The sequence below is a fragment of the Leptodactylus fuscus genome, chromosome 5 (assembly GCF_031893055.1).
Source record: "Leptodactylus fuscus isolate aLepFus1 chromosome 5, aLepFus1.hap2, whole genome shotgun sequence".
NCBI classification, from domain to species: domain Eukaryota; kingdom Metazoa; phylum Chordata; class Amphibia; order Anura; family Leptodactylidae; genus Leptodactylus; species Leptodactylus fuscus.
The window spans coordinates 12,825,825-12,846,498 of NC_134269.1; the positions used below are offsets into that span (position 1 = coordinate 12,825,825).

At 47.1% G+C, this 20,674-nt stretch overlaps 6 non-coding genes across 6 annotated transcripts; 1 reads left to right on the forward strand and 5 right to left on the reverse strand.

Annotated features, from left to right (window-relative positions):
- The first annotated feature begins 498 nt into the window (after window positions 1-498).
- Window positions 499-570, forward strand: TRNAW-CCA (transfer RNA tryptophan (anticodon CCA)). Its single transcript has one exon. It is a non-coding gene; the product is annotated as a tRNA-Trp (tRNA).
- Window positions 571-5,917: 5,347 nt separating this feature from the next.
- TRNAS-GCU (transfer RNA serine (anticodon GCU)) lies at window positions 5,918-5,999 on the reverse strand. The gene has a single exon. It is a non-coding gene; the product is annotated as a tRNA-Ser (tRNA).
- A 3,621-nt stretch (window positions 6,000-9,620) lies between these two features.
- Window positions 9,621-9,702, reverse strand: TRNAS-GCU (transfer RNA serine (anticodon GCU)). Its single transcript has one exon. It is a non-coding gene; the product is annotated as a tRNA-Ser (tRNA).
- Window positions 9,703-12,188: 2,486 nt separating this feature from the next.
- TRNAS-GCU (transfer RNA serine (anticodon GCU)) lies at window positions 12,189-12,270 on the reverse strand. The gene has a single exon. It is a non-coding gene; the product is annotated as a tRNA-Ser (tRNA).
- A 4,489-nt stretch (window positions 12,271-16,759) lies between these two features.
- TRNAL-AAG (transfer RNA leucine (anticodon AAG)) lies at window positions 16,760-16,841 on the reverse strand. Its single transcript has one exon. It is a non-coding gene; the product is annotated as a tRNA-Leu (tRNA).
- Window positions 16,842-20,052: 3,211 nt separating this feature from the next.
- Window positions 20,053-20,134, reverse strand: TRNAS-GCU (transfer RNA serine (anticodon GCU)). Its single transcript has one exon. It is a non-coding gene; the product is annotated as a tRNA-Ser (tRNA).
- Window positions 20,135-20,674: the final 540 nt, after the last annotated feature.

Consider the following 20,674-nt stretch of genomic DNA (forward strand, 5'->3'; position numbering starts at 1 on the left):
CCTTTCTCTACAGCTAATATGTCCAAACGGTCTTTTTACCGCTCGTGTAAAAAAGTCTTTCTTCAATAGTCGTCATTCAGTCGCTCAAGATCAGCGTTTAGTGATGGAAAAACGCTGTTAAAGGGAGTCTGTCACAGAACCCAGCGCCGAAGAGAGCTAGGTGAGGGTCAAGTGATTGAAATAGTATCTTCCCCTTGCAAATTGCTGACTCCGTTGCCTCGCCCTCAAGGTTATAGTCAATATGTGCATGAGCCCTATGGAGCAAGGAAGGATGTGAGGTTCACCTTTTCGAGCAACAGTAACGCCCTGGTGGCTCCAATGTGCTGATTTGCATATTGAAAAAAACAGCGTTAACCGGCTGCAGGAGGCAGCCATTCAAAAGGGGGAAGGAGTATCTGATTCGGGTGACCCTAACCTATTCGTTTGCTAGGGTTGTTGATTTGCTGGGTTCTGGTGACAGACTCCCACTAAATGGAATAAAAACACAGTTCTTTTATCGACCTCGTGGAGCAACGGTAGCGCGTCTGACTCCAGATCAGAAGGTTGCGTGTTCAAATCACGTCGGGGTTATCTGTGCATTTTACCAGGAGATTTCCAGCATGAGACTGATGTTCCTTTCTCTATAGCTAATATGTCCAAACGGTCTTTCTACCGCTCGTGTACAAAAGTCTTTTGCCCTACACCCAACAGCAGCACAACTGGGGTATTCCTGCCCTTATGAGCTGTTAGGACAGGTGGAATTTTTAATTACCTAACACCTTTGACCCCTATAAGAGGCCAGAAGACCTGCTCCTCTCTTGTGTTTTTTTCTGTCCTGTGGGACAGGACAGGTGATCAAGGGGCGAGCAGGGGTTCTGACCTCTCATAGGGGTCTGCTTCTCTCCCCCCTCTTTTGGTGTACCTAGCAGTGGAAGACCTTTCTTTTTCTTTTTTCTTTTTCCTTCTTGCCAAGCTTTCATTCTCCCCCCGCCGGGGGAGTCCATGCTGGAGCCGGGGCTTCCCTGTGCAGGGGGGAACTTCCCGACCTAGGAACCTTTCTCTAGGTTCCCAGGTCCGACGGCTTTCTCTAGGTTCCCGAGACGCACGGTGGCCCCGTCCCCTAGAAACGTGCGGATTTTTTTACTTGAGGGGTTTGGAGGCCCCCCCCCCCCAAGAGGACCTGAGTCCCAGAGGATTGGGGGGGTCCCCCCATTATCCCCATTATCCCTGTTTCAGCCTAAACAATAGGAGGGGCGGTCCCTCCAGAAAGCTCCTCCCCTCTGGCCTATAAGTTCTCCCCCTACCCACCATTCAGTGCTTGTCGCTCCGGTTACAAGCAGCACGGAGAAACTCTTGCAGTGATTCGTGTTCAGTGGAAAGAATTGCCCTTTCTACATCTAGTAAGGTTTGGTGGTGGCCGGGGGGGAGGGGGGGAGGATTCTCCCTACCATGGGGGCAATTTTGTTTAGTGCTGTGTATCTCCTTTCTTCCTCAGAATGTCGCCTTCTTCCTCCTGTTCTTCCTCCACGGAGAAAAGCGGCGTCTAAGAGGAAGCACCTTGCGTGTACCACCTGCAGGATTCTGCTTCCTGATGACTCCCAATACCGGTTTTGTCGGGGATGACAAAATCCATGAATAGAATTAATAGATTCCATGAATAGAATGGAGACGACCGTCTCCCACCTGGCCAAGAGACTGCGCCTGGAGCCGTGCGAGTTGTCACTTCCACCCTTGGAGAACCTACGCCTCAGGGATGTGGAGTCTTCGGAGGACGATTCTGAGGATGAAAAAGAGATCTTCCCCATGGAGAAGATTTCTAGGGTGTTTAAGACACTCAGGATCAGAGACCGGGATGGGGGAGAAGGCTCAAGCCGCAGGTCCCGCACCTTTAGACCCACGTCGGAGATGCTCCGCCTGATGCCCCTTCCAGACAGTTTAAGGCTTTGTTTCCCGTCTCTGAAGCCCAGTTAAAATCGTGGGGTCCCCCGCCCAAGGTAGATGTGGCGGTGGCAAAGTTGTCGAGGCGTACGGTCCTCCCAACTGAAGACGGGTCGAGCCTGAGGGATCCTATGGATCGACGGGTGGAAGGATCCCTGAGACGAATTTACTCGGCCTCCTCTGCCCAAGCCTCTCTCGGCATTGCTGCCAATGAAGTGGTCACTGGCTTGCGGGCATAGCTTTCGTCTCTCTCGAAGGACATCAACTCCGGAGTGGACCAGGACGACCTCCTGGCGGCAATGTCAGACATCAACTTGCTGTTGGATCACTTGACCGAGGCCACCCAATTTCAGACCATATTGGCCGCCAAATCGATGGCATTGTCCACAGCCGCCCGTCGACCCTTGTGGCTGAAGCCCTGGAGCGCCGACCTCACCTCCAAGAACAGCCTATGCAGCCTCCCCCTTGAACCTGGCCGGCTGTTCGGGAAGGAGCTTGACCGCATCATGGAGGGATTGGCCGACTCCAAGGGCAAAAAACTGCCACAGCCCTTTGAAGGACAGAGCTGCTCCTTTCGGGGACAGGGAGCCTCTAGAAGAGGATCCAGAGGCCAGAGGCGGTCCGGCAGAGGAAGAGGTCAGTGCTCCTCTCGTGGGCGTAAGCATGCCTCCTAATTTCCCCACCTCTCCCCCCCCCTCCCTTGTGGTGGGCGGCCGTCTTTCCCACTATGTGGGTGCCTGGCACCAACAGATTTGGGACCCCTGGGTCATCCAGACGATCCAGGAGGGTTATAAAATCAACTTTATTTCCCAGCCACCAGAAAAGAAGAACCCGCCCTCTTCAGGGCTCCAAACAACTTCATCTGGAGAAGTCGATTCAAGAGTACATGGACAAGGCCGCGCTGGAAGTGGTACCCTGCGCAGATCAAGGCACAGGCGTCTATTCTCCAGTCTTCTTGGTCCCCAAGTCATCAGGCGAGTGGCGCATGATTATCGATCTCAGATACTTGAATCGCTTCATCCGCAAGGTGCGCTTCCACATGGAAACCATCAGGTCAGTGCTGCCATTTCTACAGCCGGGAGATCACTTTGTCACTCTGGACCTGAAGGACGCCTATCTCCACGTACTTATCTTTCACACCGAAAGTTCCTAAGGATTGCCGTATACATAGAAGGGAAAGAGGCGCACTTTCAGTTCGCAGCCCTCCCGTTCGGCATATCCTCCGCCCCCCACATCTTCACCAAGGTCATAGCTCCGGTCGCTGCCGCCCTGCGCCTTCAAGGCATATTTATAGTCCCGTATCTGGACGACTGGCTTCTCAAGGCCCATTCAAAGGAGGTTCTTACCACGCAGGTGCAGACTGTTGTAGCTCTACTAAACAAGCTGGGGTGGCTGGTAAACTGGCAGAAGTCAGTGATGGTGCCATCAACTCAAGTTCAGTTCCTGGGACTTATTCTAGACTCTCTCAACATGACGATCTCTCTACCCTCCTCTCACAAAAGGAAGATTGCTCGGGCGGTGCATCACTTATCTACTGAACGTGTAACACATCCCGAATCAGCGGCGTTAAAACAGATCCCATTGCTTTTTATGGGAGCTGGCATACGTGCGCTCTCCATAGAAATGAATGGGCTGCTTTTTTCCCTACTGCTTTCAATATGATACGCGTGTATGCCGGCTCCCATAGAAAGCACTGGGATCTGTTTTAACGCCGCTGATTCGGGATGTGTTACACGTTCAGTATCAGCAAGCATATACTCCGTGTGAAGGGGCCCTAAGGGACATTATTATTATTGTTTATTTATATAGCACCATTAATTCCATGGTGCTGTACATTTGGGGGTTACATACAATACACAAAATATACAGGTAGATATAATACTAACAGTGAGCGACTGGCACAGTGGGGTAGAGGGCCCTGCCCGCGATTGCTTACAATGTGTGGGGGAAGGGGGTAGAGACAGAAGGAGAGGGGGAGACTGTACAGATGGCGGTGCGGTGATAGTGTTATTGGAGGTTGTAGGCCTTCCTGAATAGGGGAGTCTTCAGGGCCTTCTTGAAGCCTGTGATTGTGGGGGTCAGTCTTATGTGTCGTGGTAAGGAGTTCCAGAGTATGGGGGATGCACAGGAGAAATCTTGGAGGTGGTTGTGTGAGGAGCGGATGAGAGCAGAGCGGAGTAGGAGGTCATTGGAGGATCTGAGGTTATACGTGGGCAGGTAGAAGGAGATTAGTTCAGAGATATATGGAGGGGACAGGTTGTGGATGGCTTTGTATGTTAGCGTTAGTAGCTTGAATTCGCTGGGCTATAGGTAGCCAGTGGAGGGACTGGCAGAGGGGAGCAGCCGATGAAGATCGGGGGGAGAGGTGAATTAAGCGAGCAGCACAGTTTAAAGTGGACTTGTGGGGGGGGCCGAGGGTGTTAGCTGGGAGTCCATGGAGAAGGGTGTTGCAGTAGTCTAAGCGGGAGATTATGAGGGCATGGACAAGCATCTTGGTAGTTTCCGGGGTGAGGAAGGAGCGGATTCGGTGGATGTTCTTGAGCTGGAGGCGACAGGGGGTGTTGAGGGTTTGAACGTGTGACTTGAAGGATAAGTCGGAGTCCAGGGTTACCCCAAGACATCGGGCCTGTGGGACAGGGGTAAGTGGGGTTCCGTTAACTTTGATAGATGGGTTGGGTGGAGTGGAGGGGCCATACAGGATGGGGTGAAAATGATTAATTCTATTTTCTCCATGTTGAGTTTGAGAAAGTGGGAGGAGAGGAAGGAGGCTACGGCCGCTAAAAAATCTGGAACTGGCCATGTCTGGTCCAGAGATGTATATTTGGGTGTCATCGGCATAGCAATGGTACTGGAAACCATGAGATTCTATGAGTTAGCCCAGGCCAAGGGTGTAGATGGAGAACAGGAGGGGTCCTAGGACGGAGCCCTGGGGGACACCTACAGAGAGAGGGCGAGGTGAGGAGGTGGTGTGCGAGTGGGAGACACTGAATGTGCGGTCGGTGAGGTATGAGGAGATCCAGGAAAGGGCCAGGTGCGAGATGCCAAGGGATGAGAGAATTTCTAACAATAGGGAGTGGTCAACTGTGTCAAAGGCAGAGGAGAGGTCAAGGAGGAGGAGGACAGAGTAATGGCGCTTGGCTTTGGCGGTTAGAAGGTCATTGAAGGTCATTGGTGATTTTTGTTAGGGCAGTTTCAGTGGAGTGCCGGGGTCTGAAGCCTGACTGTCAAAGAGCAGATTGGACGAGAGATAGGAGGAGAGTAAGTAAGCGAACTGAATTACCCAAAATCGACAGTGGCATATGTGATTACGAAGTGGAAGGTGAACAGTGATTGTCGGAATGTGCCCTGAAACTAGGCCAGTAGTGCAATCCAATGCTATCGGAAGCAGGCCACAAAAGTGTAACAGAATAAAGGGTCCCCCCTCTAAACAGGACCCACTTAAAGGTTCCGGAGCCTGATTTGACAACGTCACTTCCCCAAGCTCCGAAGCTCCGCTGAAGCTCTCAGCCAGACCAGAAGCTGCTAAAAGGCCGCTATGTGACAAGGGCAAACACATTCAGCTTAGAATGGCCCCTGGCACAGAGCACAGTGGGGAGAAACAAGAAAGCCTGAGGAATACAAGATCCCAAGGAAAAGAAATGAACATGAAAAGGGGAAAACTGCTAAAAAGTAAGTAGTTAACCCTCAAAATACTTTTGAGAAAAAATGTCCCACTAAACAGTACCGAAAAAAAACACAAGGGGGCGGGAGGGAGGTCTCTTTTGCCCTCTTATAAGGATGTTGTCCTGCAATCAAATATGTAATATAAATTAAAAATTCTACCTGTCCTACCAGAAAACAGGGACAGAAATACCCCATATTGTGCTGCTGGTGGGACGTAAGGGAATATGTCCATTCATTCTTATTTCTATGACTTGGGATTCTGTGTTAAATTGTCTTTTAAAATTGTTTAGCAACCTAGGTGTAACTAACATATGTAGTAGAGAAACCACAAAAAGTTCGACGAGGATGGGATTCGAACCCACGCGTGCAGAGCACAATGGATTAGCAGTCCATCGCCTTAACCACTCGGCCACCTCGTCTACTTACGGAAGTTTTTTTGTGTGTGGGTGTGGGTGTGGGTGTGTGATTGTTACCTCTGGGAGTCTATAGAAAGAGTCAAGTTTTTGGAAATTTATTCTTACCAAAGTAAAAGGGTTGTCCAGTTCATTTTCGTATAGTTTACTAAGTCTGTTACTGAGGCTATACCCATAACAATCCAGCACTCACATCTACCCCGTGCCTCCGATTTCAACGACAGAAACTCCATCGGTTTGTATACGGGTCCTGGTCTGAAACACCGCACCATAGTAGTCCTCTGATTTGCTATAGAACAAATATGATGTCAATGGTAATGTCAGCAAGGGAATCTATGGAGATATCTCTGCTCCTAAAGATCACCATAGATGCAACCTAAGGCGTTATTCACGCAAATCTGTTTCTCAAAGACAGCCGTCATATGGCCATTTTAGAACACATGGAATAAAATGGGGATATATCCCCTTTAAGTAAAGATGAGAAAACCAATTTAGAAGACACCGGATTCAACTAGAATTATCCAAAAGTTAGAGTAACGCATGGAGTTGGGCCTCAGCGATGACCCCAGGGTGCATGACTCTGAAGACACATCATGGAAGTCAGATTTGCATATTCTTCCCATGTTCCTTTGCACAGTGGAGCGCTCATGGCTTAAAAGACTCTACACACCTAAATAGTGGTGTCTCCCTATGGTGTGACGATACCCCGACACCCCAGAGTATAATAGTTTCAAGTTTGTGGCAAGCTAATTTGATCTGAAACAAATCTCTGGGCCAAACCCAAATGCCCATCTCTATTGGAACACCAAAAAATGGAACGCGTCCTATTTTAGTCAGTTTTCACGGACCTGGCAATAGATTCACAAGTCAGAGGGATCTGTCAACCCGGATGCCCCTTGGATGCAACAGGCTCGTGGGGGAAAAAAACAACCATTTCAGGCATTTTTATCGGTGGCCCTGTGACTAGTCACTGCGGATAAGCCACTTGATAACTTGAATATACTTTAGGTAAATGTTTCGGGCTCACCAAGTAGACATCTGTTCCCGTTTCTATTATTATGGCTTGCAGATAAGACTCAAGGACTCGGCAGAATTCAATACGCTAAAGTAAATACTACATTAATAGGTAATCAATTTCTTATCGTATATAGACCTCAGATGCAACGTTCCCATGAACCACTCAACAGGGAGTCCTAAAAATATAAAACCAGTCTGCATAGAAAGGACTCTCTATACTGCACCAATGTTGGATTGAGGTTCCTTGGGTCCACCAGATAAAATTTTTGCAGCCCACCCTTCAAAAACCCCTAGGAAATAGACCACGTTATCCTTCAAATGGTCTTCTGCTAGACCATTATTGTGTTAGAGTTGGGCCCCTTAGAGGATCCTCTTGCATACCTCCCAACCATCCCGATTTCCGCGGGACAATCACAAATTCGGTGTCCTTTTCCGCGGTCCCGATCGGCGGGAGGTATGTCTCGATTTCAACTCATCGGCGTCCTCGGACGCCAATGAGTTGAACATATAAGCGAGTAAAGCAGGAGCTGTCACAGCTCAGCTCCTGCCTTACCACTGCGGCGCTCCGGCTTCGGCGTGTGTAGGTGCGATGTGATGACGTCACATCGGGCCTACAGCTATGTGAGTGGAGTGAGAGCGGAGAGAGCGGCGGAGGAGCGTTGGAAGGTGAGTACTGTATAAGTGTTTGTTTGTGTTAAACATTGAGGGGTACTTAATGTAGGGGGCCTATGAAACTTGGGGTATATGAGGGGGGGGCGAGAACGGCATGACAATGGGGCAGATGAAGGAGGGAGAGATGGCATGACACTGGGGCAGATGAAGGGGGGATAATGGCATGACACTGGGGCAGATGAAGGGAGGGAAGAACGGCATGACACGGGCAGATGAAGGGGGGGGAGAATGGCATGGCATGGCACTGGGGCAGATGAAGGGGGGGAGAGCGGCATGACACTGGGGACACTGGGGCAGATGAAGGGGGGAGAATGGCATGGCACTGGGGCAGATGAAGAGGGGGAGAACGGCATGACACTGGGGCAGATGAAGGGGGGGGAGAATGGCATGACACTGGGGCAGATGAAGGGGGGGAGAACGGCATGACATTGGGGCAGATGAAGGGGGGGAGACATGAATCAGGGGGCAGAGATTGGGGGACATGAATCTGGGGGCAGAGATGGGGGACATGAAACTGGGGGCAGAGATGGAGGGGGGGACATGAAACTGGGGGTAGATAAAGGGTTGTATGAAGCTGGGAGAGATGGAGGGGGACATATAATTTACAGGTGACTGTAGGAAGATTATACTGTGTGGGAGCACATGAAAACTGAATGAGAATGGGCGGAGTCATATTTTGTCCCTCTTTCAGCTCTTCAAAAGTTGGGAGGTATGCTCTTGTACTGCCAAAAATCCCTGCCCAGCCACAGATGACCTAAATTTACAATATGATGGGGTTTGTGATGAGATACTTCAGGTCATTGGACCGGCTTGACACAGACAGATTTGGTCCTGGAGATATGGACCGGTTGACAGAATTTCCAGACTAAACCCTGAGCTGGGACTCGCAGCATTATAGTGCTCTGTGATGTAGGGAGTCACTTCTTCCCCATGTTTCTACTCTTCATTATGGTAATTCTCTTTTCAGTATGAGATAGTAGCGCTATGGGGACACGAGGACTCCTAATATAATGGTGGGAGTCCAGGTCACGGTCCAAAGTCCAACATGATGTCTGAATCTCTCGGGCCAAATCTTTTCATATGAAGATGGCCTAAGGCTACATGACCAAGAGAGTGCACATGTGTCGAGTCTGAGTTAAAATAAACAGCACAAGGACAACGCTGGCCACGTCGCCATAGCCATATTTGCTTCCTTTAGTGAACACAGACCGTGTTCTGTTCAGGGTTCATGGCCCTACAGACCTGTAATAATACACACATGGAGAATAATGGGCTAGCACATGTATGTGTGCATGGATCCTTACACAAAGAAATATTGTATCTGTGAGTTTGGCATTTTTTGTTTTTTTAGGGGGGGGGGGGGTGCCTAGATCTGTGAATTGTTTGTACTTATATCGCCACCTACCGGAGGACTGACGTATTATCAAGAGAAACATTTTCCAAAGGAAAGGGTAGGTTGTAGATGATCACTTTTATACCAAACAGAAATAATGTTATAATAATTTTATATACACAGCCTTATTCCAATACAACAGTCAAGTAAGAATCGTGTAAAAGAAAATGGTCAAAGGTAGTGATGGCATTGGAACCCACGCTCCCGAAGAGACTGGTGCCTTAAGCCAGCGCCTTAGACCACTTGGCCACGCTACCTATAAGCAATGCGAAAATGTTGAAATTTTCAAACTTTTTGCCACCTGAAACCATCATCTAGTATAGCAATTGAACATACATGTTGTGGCTCAGAGTCATTGGCTGGATCCTTTATTCACCTCTCTGTTCCCGGCTCCTTCATGAAGCAGAGCAGTGGTTAAGGAATATGGCTCCCTCCTTGGACATCACTGGGTGTGTGAGGGGGCAATACACTGTGTTTTGGGGTACTAAGGGGGAAAACATACAATGTATAAGGGACACTGAGGGGGTCATTTTATAAAACATGCTCGACGAGGATGGGATTCGAACCCACGCGTGCAGAGCACAATGGATTAGCAGTCCATCGCCTTAACCACTCGGCCACCTCGTCTCGTTACAGAAGTTTTTTTTTGTGTGGGTTTGTGATTGTTACCTCTGGGAGTCTATAGAAAGAGTCAAGTTTTTGGAAATTTACTCTTACCAAAGTAAAAGGGTTGTCCAGTTCATTTTCGTATTGTTTACTAAGTCTGTTACTGAGGCTATACCCATAACAATCCAGCACTCACATCTACCCCGTGCCTCCGATTCCAACGACAGAAACTCCATCGGTTTGTATACGGGTCCTGGTCTGAAACACCGCACCATAGTAGTCCTCTGATTTGCTATAGAACAAATATGATATCAATGGTAATGTCAGCAAGGGAATCTATGGAGATATCTCTGCTTCTAAAGATCACCATAGATGCAACCTAAGGCGTTATTCACGCAGATCTGTTTCTCAAAAACAGCCGTCATACGGCCATCTTAGAACACATGGAATAAAATGGGGATATATACCCTTTAAAGGGGTATTTCCCACGTCGCATACTCACCAGTCTTCGATGCTGTAAATTCTTCTTTCTTCCGGCTTTGTTGCGTCATTGGTGGGCAGGATTACATATGCAAAGCCAGCGGCGAGAAGTCGTCACTTCTATGCCACTGGCCCTGCGTGTGCACTCCTGATGCAGCTAGGCATCGGACGTACAGCCTTCACAATGTAATGCAGACCCAGCATCCGCTGTAATAGAGAGGCAGATGCCGGGGAGTATAGACGCCGGCACAGGTGCCTGCAACATCGCTATGCTCCTGCCCTGCATGAAGCTAGCAGCGGCAGGAGCGATGCTGCTATTCCGCTCCACCCCCTCCGGAATAGCAGCAGCCACTTGATAACTTGAATATCTTTTAGGTAAATGTTTCGGGCTCACCAAGTAGACATCTGTTCCCGTTTCTATTATTATGGCTTGCAGATAAGACTCAAGGACTTGGCATAATTCAATACTCTAAAGTAAATACTACGTTAATAGGTAATCAATCAGATGCAACGTTCCCATGAACCACTCAACAGGGAGTCCTGAAAATATAAAACCAGTCCGCATAGAAAGGACTCTCTATACTGCACCAATGTTGGATTGAGGTTCCTTGGCTCCACTAGATAAAATTTTTGCAGCCCACCCTTCAAAAACCCCTAGGAAATAGACCACGTTATCCTTCAAATGGTCTTCTGCTAGACCATTATGAGTTGGGCCCCTTGGAGGATCCTCTTGTACCCAGTCCAACGCTAAGCTGCCCCCATTAAAATTCAGTACCACCATATTTGCAATAGTAGGGCCATCTGAATTAGTCTTTTACTGCCAAAAATCCCTGCCCAGCCACAAATGACCTAAATTTACAATATGATGGGGTTTGTGATGAGATACTTCAGGTCATTGGACCGGCTTGACACAGACAGATTTGGTCCTGGAGATATGGACCGGTTGACAGAATTTCCAGGCTAAACCCTGAGCTGGGACTCGCAGCATTATAGTGCTCTGTGATGTAGGGAGTCACTTCTTCCCCATGTTTCTACTCTTCATTATAGTAATTCTCTTTTCAGTATGAGATAGTAGCGCTATGGGGACACGAGGACTCCTAATATAATGGTGGGAGTCCAGGTCACGGTCCAAAGTCCAACATGATGTCTGAATCTCTCGGGCCAAATCTTTTCATATGAAGATGGCCTAAGGCTACATGACCAAGAGAGTGCACATGTGTCGAGTCTGAGTTAAAACAGACAGCACAAGGACAACGCTGGCCACGTCGCCATAGCCATATTTGCTTCCTTTAGTGAACCCAGACCGTGTTCTGTTCAGGGTTCATGGCCCTACAGACCTGTAATAATACACACATGGAGAATAATGGGCTAGCACATGTATGTGTGCATGGATCCTTACACAAAGAAATATTGTATCTGTGAGTTTGGCATTTTTTGTTTTTTATGGGGTTATTTTTGCCTAGATCTGTGAATTGTTTGTACTTATATCGCCACCTACCGGAGGACTGACGTATTATCAAGAGAAACATTTTCCAAAGGTAGGTTGTAGATGATCACTTTTATACCAAACAGAAATAATGTTATAATAATAATTTTATATACACAGCCTTATTCCAATACAACAGTCAAGTAAGAATCGTGTAAAAGAAAATGTACATAGTAGTAGTGGGATTGGAACCCTCGCTCCCGAAAAGACTGGCGCCTTAACCCAGCGCTTTAGACCACTTGGCCACGCTACCTATAAGCGACATGAAAATGTCGAAATTTTCAAACTTTTTGCCACCTGAAACCATCATCTAGTATAGCAATTGAACATACATGTTGTGGCTCAGAGTCATTGGCTGGATCCTTTATTCACCTCTCTGTTCCCCGCTCCTTCATGAAGCAGAGCAGTGGTTAAGGAATATGGCTCCCTCCTTGGACATCACTGGGTGTGTGAGGGGGCAATACACTGTGTTTTGGGGTACTAAGGGGGAAAACATACAATGTATGGGGACACTGTGGGGGTCATTTTTATAAAACATCCCCGACGAGGATGGGATTCGAACCCACGCGTGCAGAGCACAATGGATTAGCAGTCCATCGCCTTAACCACTCGGCCACCTCGTCTTCTTGTTTGGATGACTTTGTGTTGTTTACTTGGAGATTTCTTATATCTACAGAACGTGCCAAACCTTGTACATTCTACTCTGAGCATCTTATTGTGAGTTGTGCCCCAAAGTAGTACCCATGTGCCAACATGGCTGCAAACATGTACCAGCACATAAGGAACCGTGAATTATTTAGCGTGTTAGTGCAGAACCTCATGCTCAGATACTAATAAGTTATGGTGACCATTTCAATTATCTCAGCTGAACGATATTCCTACTGATCCGCACATGCACACCTGCTTGAGCCAAGGAGAAGAATGTGCTGCAAAAAGCAAAGTGGAACATCTCTTTTCGGGCTTGTCATCTAGGTCTTATGTCATTTGTCCTGCTACAAGAGCCAACATGTTCCCCAACTCAAAGGAGGACAAGTAATACAAACAACAACGAGACAAAAAGCTGAAGATCCCCACCCATAGAAGCTTACCAGGAGACGTGAGAAGGTGGTAACTGTGATCAGTCAGCAGGACGTCGGGGTTGGAGTTGGGTCTGGTTTTGGGTGAAGTTGGATAATGAATTATTATATATGATATTCTACAAATAATTAGATGTATGGTTCAATAAAAACAGAATAAATGGACAGCAGTTCCAAAGAATGTGAACAAGAAGTGTAGGTGCCCATCGCGGTGGCTGCAATAACTAAAAGTTGCACCAGCACCAAAAGCATTACTGCAAATACCGACTGTATATATAAAGATACATGAACATGAGATTCTTGGTACTTTTACATTTTGATCAACCAGTGATTATAAGCCCATCTGCTTCAACAAGTCGAGCTCTGTTAGGGCCCGTGCACACGATCTAACGTGGCGTTGATTCTGACATGTAAACTCGTGTCAGAATCAGCGCTTCAAAACAGAATCCCATTGACTTCAATGGGGCCTGAAGACACTCCCAACTAGGCTCATTCATTGGGCCTAAACCGGAGCAGAGTGCGCGACTGGATGCCGGTACAGTGCACTGGCATTCAGCCGTGGCTACCTGGTTTTTGGTCTGGAACCTGAGGTGACCTCCGCCTCAGGTTCTGGACCAAAAAGCCCAGTGTGACCTTAACCTTAATCTCTGAATGAATAGGGGAGTGTAGTTCACCCATATTGTACGCTAATTAAAATCAGCCTTGGACAGATGGGTGGCTTGCATGAACCAAAATGGAGGTCAGCCACCCCCCCAAAAGCACAATATAAGAAACACAGACAAGTTGCTGCCAAACAATATGGCCCACCTAAGGTCGCCTTGTCGGGGAAGATGAGCTTACAATTACAATTTGTTAAAAATGTAAAAGTACCAAGAACCTCATCTTCATGTATCCTTTTATACACTAGATGTTTGCAGTAATGCTCTTGGTGCTGGTGCAACTTCTTGTTTTTGTAGAGGTATAGTTTGTTTCATATTTACTTTTCTAGATATTGGAGGTGCTTTACTGCTTCTCTCTGACCATGGTCGTCAACCATGTATGAAGAAGTGAGATAGAGGTGTAAATTAAAGTTCCTGAGCCCAAATGCCCAATCTGTACTGGGAACCCTACCTACCTTGTGCTATATAGCATGATGGTATATTTTATGAAGCAGAGGGACCTTCCAGGTCCTCTCAGTATCCGGGGCCTGATAGAGACAGCTACCGCCACACTCTCCTTTTGCTAACATCAGTGAAATAAGTGTTTGGCTGTAGCAAAGTAGGAGATGGAGTCAGACTCTGAGCCATGTTTTATGCTACTGACTACACAGCCCCCAGGCCATTATTGGAGCCGACTCAAACATAACGTGCAAAAGTGCATATAGCTAAATGTTACTATAAAACAGCTACAAAATTATATAAATAAAAATAGAAAATTTTTCTTTTGGACATTTTCACAGTTTCTGACGCTCACTCTCCACCTTGTTGGTGATGTCATGTATCTGGGGTCACTGCTGAGGCCTGCGAGGCCACTAGTGGTCACATGGCCACAACGAGCGTCATGGTATCATGATGCTCCGCATCTCCATGTCACCATTAAGGTTCTTTCACAGGCCATAATGGAGACCCTGGGCTCGTTACATCACCAAGAAAATGGAGAGCGAGTGTCAGAGGCCAAAAAGAGGTAAGGCGAGTATGAATGTTTTTATTATTTACACTTCCCCAGGGCTCCCCCTCCTCTGAACCACTGAAGAGACCCTGGAGTATAATAATGTGACTTTAATTTTGATATAACTTCACCTGTGTTTGCCTTAGAGATCTAGAAATCAGACAGATGAACTCCTAGGAGCCCTAATAGTATTCTACACTATGTAGTATAGATAGGTTCCTAGGAGCCCTGACAGTATTCTACACTATGTTTTATAGATAGGTTCCTAGGAGTCCTAATAGTATTCTACACTATGTTTTATAGATAGGTTCCTAGGGGCCCTAAGAGTATTCTACACTATGTTTTATAGATAGGTTCCTAGGAGTCCTAAGAGTATTCTACACTATGTTTTATAGATAGGTTCCTAGGGGCCCTAAGAGTATTCTACACTATGTTTTATAGATAGGTTCCTAGGGGCCCTAAGAGTATTCTACACTATGTTTTATAGATAGGTTCCTAGGAGTCCTAAGAGTATTCTACACTATGTTTTATAGATAGGTTCCTAGGGGCCCTAAGAGTATTCTACACTATGTTTTATAGATAGGTTCCTAGGGGCCCTAAGAGTATTCTACACTATGTTTTATAGATAGGTTCCTAGGAGTCCTAAGAGTATTCTACACTATGTTTTATAGATAGGTTCCTAGGAGTCCTAAGAGTATTCTACACTATGTTTTATAGATAGGTCCCTAGGAACCCTAAGAGTATTCTACACTATGTTTTATAGATAGGTTCCTAGGAGTCCTAAGAGTGTTCTACACTATGTTTTATAGATAGGTTCCTAGGAGTCCTAAGAGTATTCTACACTATGTTTTATAGATAGGTTCCTAGGAGTCCTAAGAGTGTTCTATACTATGTTTTATAGATAGGTTTCTAGGGGCCCTAAGAGTATTCTACACTATGTTTTATAGATAGGTTCCTAGGAGTCCTAAAAGTGTTCTACACTATGTTTTATAGATAGGTTCCTAGGGGCCCTAAGAGTCTTCTACACTATGTTTTATAGATAGGTTCCTAGGGGCCCTGATAGTATTCTACACTATATTTTATAGATAAATGCATTTTCTTCGCAATAATCTCATATAGACACCGAAATAAGACTTTTATTGCCAACAATCCCTGCCCAGCCACAGGTCTAATGACCCAAAAGTATTTCATCAAAGGCTGTACTTAGTTCAGGACCTTGGACCCACTACCGGGTCTGCTTTATTGGATACATTATGGTCATCTGAATGAGGCCTTAGGCCAACTCCATGATCTGGGAGATTCAGTCGTATTTCCTGCAGTGAACCCTGACATGGGACCCGGACTCCTAACATTATAGGGTTCTAGGTGTCCCTGACTCCCTCTGGTTCTACTGTTCTGTACTATAATTCAGATAATAGGGGCTCCTAACATTGCAGATAACCCAGTCACAATTTAATCTGGAAAATATTGATGATATCCAATCTGTATCTCCCGCACCATGTCTGTCGGGTGAAGCCGGCCTTACATAGAGAAATGCTGCATCATCTAAGAGTCATTTGCTTTTTTTTTTTTATCTAGGTCTGTGAATCTTGTGTACTTATATCGCCACCTAGTGGAGGACTGATGTATCATCAAGAGAAATACTTTACGTAAGGCAAGTGCAAGTTGTAGATATCTGATCACTTCTATATCAAACAAAAATAATACTAGAATGCCTCGGGCATGAGGCTAAAGGGAGCAGCCATTATTGGGTTATTTCACTGGAATCCTGTCTTAAGACAGGCTTGCACATTCCAGTGAGCGCCCTCTATTGGTTTGCAACAATGAGGCAGCAACTGTCTTCCTAATTACATCATGGAAGGCGGATTTGCATATTCTTCCCATAGTTCCTTGCAAAGTGGAGTGCTAAAGGCTTAACAAGTCTCCACACACCTATATGGTGGTCTCTCCCTAAGGAGTGACAATATCCCCCGAACCCTGTCTAAGCCTCTCACCTCTACCAGGTTATAGTCCTCTCTACATCGGGCTGATGAGATCCAACCAGATCGAAACAGCTGTCCTCGATTGAGAGACTATAACCTGGTAATAATCCCAGCGTCATTGCTAAACAAAGGCCTCTTGGAAGGTCGGGCATGAGGCTAAAGGGAGCAGCCATTATTGGGTTATTTCACTGGAATCCTGTCTTAAGACAGGCTTGCACATTCCAGTGAGCGCCCTCTATTGGTTTGCAACAATGAGGCAGTAACTGTCTTCCTAATTACATCATGGAAGGCGGATTTGCATATTCTTCCCATAGAATAATAATATACAGCGATTTGTAATAATGTTATATACACAGTCGTGTTCACATTGCTTTGTCAAGTAAAGATTGTTGTGAAAAAATTTCCACTGGCAGCGGTGGGATTCGAACCCACGCCCCCGAAGAGACTGGAGCCTTAATCCAGCGCCTTAGACCGCTCGGCCACGCTACCTGTTATGAAGTGTAATTTCAGCCTTCTCTGCTGGGGTTAAAACTTTTCAACTCCAACTTTTTGCAAGCCTCCATAGAAACTAATCTATTGATTCAATATGCTAACTAGACTCACTGCTGTCAGGTGGGCGGTCCTGGAATAAAGCAAGTCTGGGAACCGCCCATCTGACTATAGAGAGCCTAATTAGCATATTGGGTGGCGAAACTAACTACACAGATTGCTCAGGAATGGTGGGGGCTAGAGAAAAAAATCCAACTGTCCCAAGATCAGCGGATTTGGAGCAACAAGGGATTACTGCTTTAAAGGAACATTCCAATAAAAACTGATATTCTATGTTCTGCCTAATGAGGGCACTAGGGGGCGGTACACAGCTAAGAGATACAAACAACAACAACAGAGATAGCAGGCATCAATGGCATATCTACGGGGTAGTAGGGGTAGCGGCTGCCACAGTGCCCGGGAAATTAGGGGGTCCGGCGACTGTGTGCAGGGGCCACTATGGGGCATAACACTGTGTGCAGGGGCCGCTATGGGGCATAACACTGTGTGCAGGGGCCACTATGGGGCATAATACTGTGTGCAGGGGCCACTATGGGGCATAATACTGTGTGCAGGGGCCACTATGGGGCATAATACTGTGTGCAGGGGCCACTATGGGGCATAATACTGTGTGCAGGGGCCACTATGGGGGATAATACTGTGTGCAGGGGCCACTATGGGACATAATACTGTGTGTAGGGGCCACTATGGGGTATAATACTGTGTGCAGGGGCCACTATGGGACATAATACTGTGTGCAGGGGCCACTATGGGGCATAACACTGTGTGCAGGGGCCACTATGAGGCATAATACTGTATGCAGGGGCCACTATGGGGTATAATACTGTGTGCAGGGGCCACTATGGGGTATAATACTGTGTGTAGGGGCCACTAAGGGACATGATACTGTGTGCAGGGGCCACTATGGGGTATAATACTGTGTGCAGGGGCTACTATGGGACATAATACTGTGTGCAGGGACCACTATGGGACATAATACTGTGTGCAGGGGTCACTATGGGACATAACACTGTTTGCAGGGGCCACTATGGGACATAATACTGTGTGCAGGAGCCACTATGGGGCATAACACTGTTTGCAGGGGCCACTATGAGGCATAATACTGTGTGCAGGGGCCACTATGGGGCATTACACTGTTTGCAGGGGCCACTATGAGTCATAATACTGTGTGCAGGGGCCACTATGGGGCATAATATTGTGTTCAGGGGCCACTAAGGGACATAATACTGTGTGCAGGGGCCACTATGGGGATAATACTGTGTGCAGGGGCCACTATGGGACATAATACTGTGTGCAGGGGCCACTATGGGACATAATACTGTGTGCAGGGACCACTATGGGGGATAATACTGTGTGCAGGGGCCACTATAGGGGATAATACTGTGTGCAGGGGCCACTATAGGGGATAATACTGTGTGCAGGGGCCACTATGGGGGATAATACTGTGTGCAGGGGCCACTATAGGGGATAATACTGTGTGCAGGGGCCACTATGGGGGATAATACTGTGTGCAGGGGCCACTATGGGGGATAATACTGTGTGCAGGGGCCACTATAGGGGATAATACTGTGTGCAGGGGCCACTATGGGGGATAATACTGTGTGCAGGGGCTACTATGGGGCATAATACTGTGTGCAGGGGCCACTATGGGGGATAATACTGTGTGCAGGGGCTAGTGTGATGGTGTTGGTAAGCACCCTAATGGTGAGGGAGTTGCACTCAGGATACCAGTGCTTGTAGTTGAACAGGGAACAGCTTTATTTCAGCAACTGGGAATAGATACAACAGCAGTAAGCCTCCTCAGTTATGGATACTGGGGATAGTGGTGCAGGGAGTCCTGACAGGGATCTGGTTACCTTTGCTCAGGTCCGAGTGAACTCCTCCTGTCAGTATCCTCTATTGCTCCTCCTGGCACAGTGTTCAATAATCCAGACAGCTGAATCCCTTCTCAGGGCTGTCTCTAGATGGGGCAAATAACTATATTCTTATAGGTTGTATGGGGGGACGTTGAGAACCAGTCACATTGCTGTCTGCAGGGATGCTCCGGCACTCTCTGTGTCAGCTACTCACACTAGATTGGCTGCAAACTGATCTCCTCAATGGTTGCGACAGAGACCTAGGTCTCCTATAACCCCGCCCAGCGGTATCCGCACAAAACAACACCGACTATATAGTCTATGGAGTAGGTGGGTTTTCCCACGTAACCACTTTATAATCTGTATAGGTTTCCATTCAGGGGGTCTCCAAGCGGACTCCTCAAACGGAAACCCGAATGCAGATGTGACCCGGGCCTAGCACAGCTGGGACCACAGCCACACTGCCCAGCAAAAGGAAACATTTCAAGGTTGACGTAAATGAAGCCAAAATTGGTGCAAAACACCATTGACAAGTCCCAAAGTGCAGCAAATAAAAGTGCAAATAGCTATATAAGATATACCCCTCCCCCTCAGTCTGGACAGGCTTAGGCTAGGTTCACACCCTGCATTGAGGACTTTTTCTCCGCTGTTTTCAGTATAACACCAGCGGACACTAGTTAGATCCCATTATAGGGTATGGGGTCCGCAGGTAAATGGTTTTACGTTGTTCGGGTTCCCCAGTGGACTCAATGGAGGGCCTGGTGCAAGCTTAAACCTGGCCTAAAACTGCCTCCAGATTACCTGGTGTATATTCAGACTGTATAATCTTATTTTCTGATTTATTAACATCTCTTTGTGGGTGGGTGGAGTCTGCTGACAGTAAATATAGCACAATCCACTCCATAACTGTCTCTATCTCACTCAGGAACCTGCAGGACATATATAGAGAAGTACTGACCTGTACTGATGTGCCGCACTTGCTTTGGTGCTACTCAGTTCCCGAGCTCCATGCTGTGGCTGGGAACACTGTACCCCTAGTGGGCGCCATTCTTAACTTAGAAGTGCAACCTGTACTCATTGGTATTACAGGAGCCCCAGGATGTGAGTGGTGATCTGGATTACTCACCTCTGTGCTCCAGACAGGGAATGCTGACACTACACCAGACTCTAGAACAGAGCAGTGAGTAATGAATACAGCTTGTGGCTCACTCCTTGGACGTCAAAGTGTGGGGGGCACTGAGGGGTACTATACTGCGTCAGGAAGGCACTCAGAGGGCCAAATTATGAAAAAGATTCGACGAGGATGGGATTCGAACCCACGCGTGCAGAGCACAATGGATTAGCAGTCCATCGCCTTAACCACTCGGCCACCTCGTCTACTTGCTCTTTTGCATCTGATCCTGAACAACATGATGAGACCCCCCCACAAGGTTTCCTACCCTGTTTGCATCACAAGCTAATACTTACCAGTGTTATGGGGGTCAGTGTTACTATAATCCACCGGCCCGGCCATACCTGCGAAATACAGGAAATCCCAGGGTCGTAACAAGGCCATGAAGAAACCACTGGAGGACGTCAGGTCCCAGACAATCCCTTTAAGTTATGGTGGCCATTTCGGTGATCTCACCTGATCGCTATTCCTACTGATTCTTCCATGCACATGCACACTTGCTTCAGCCAAGGAGGAAAGGGAGGTATGTGCCAAGTTTATACAGTCCTATGAAAAAGTTTGGGCACCCCTATTAATCTTAATCATTTTTTGTTCTAAATATTTTGGTGTTTGCAACAGCCATTTCAGTTTGATCTATCTAATAACTGATGGACACAGTAATATTTCAGGATTGAAATGAGGTTTATTGTACTAACAGAAAATGTGCAATATGCATTAAACCAAAATTTGACCGGTGCAAATGTATG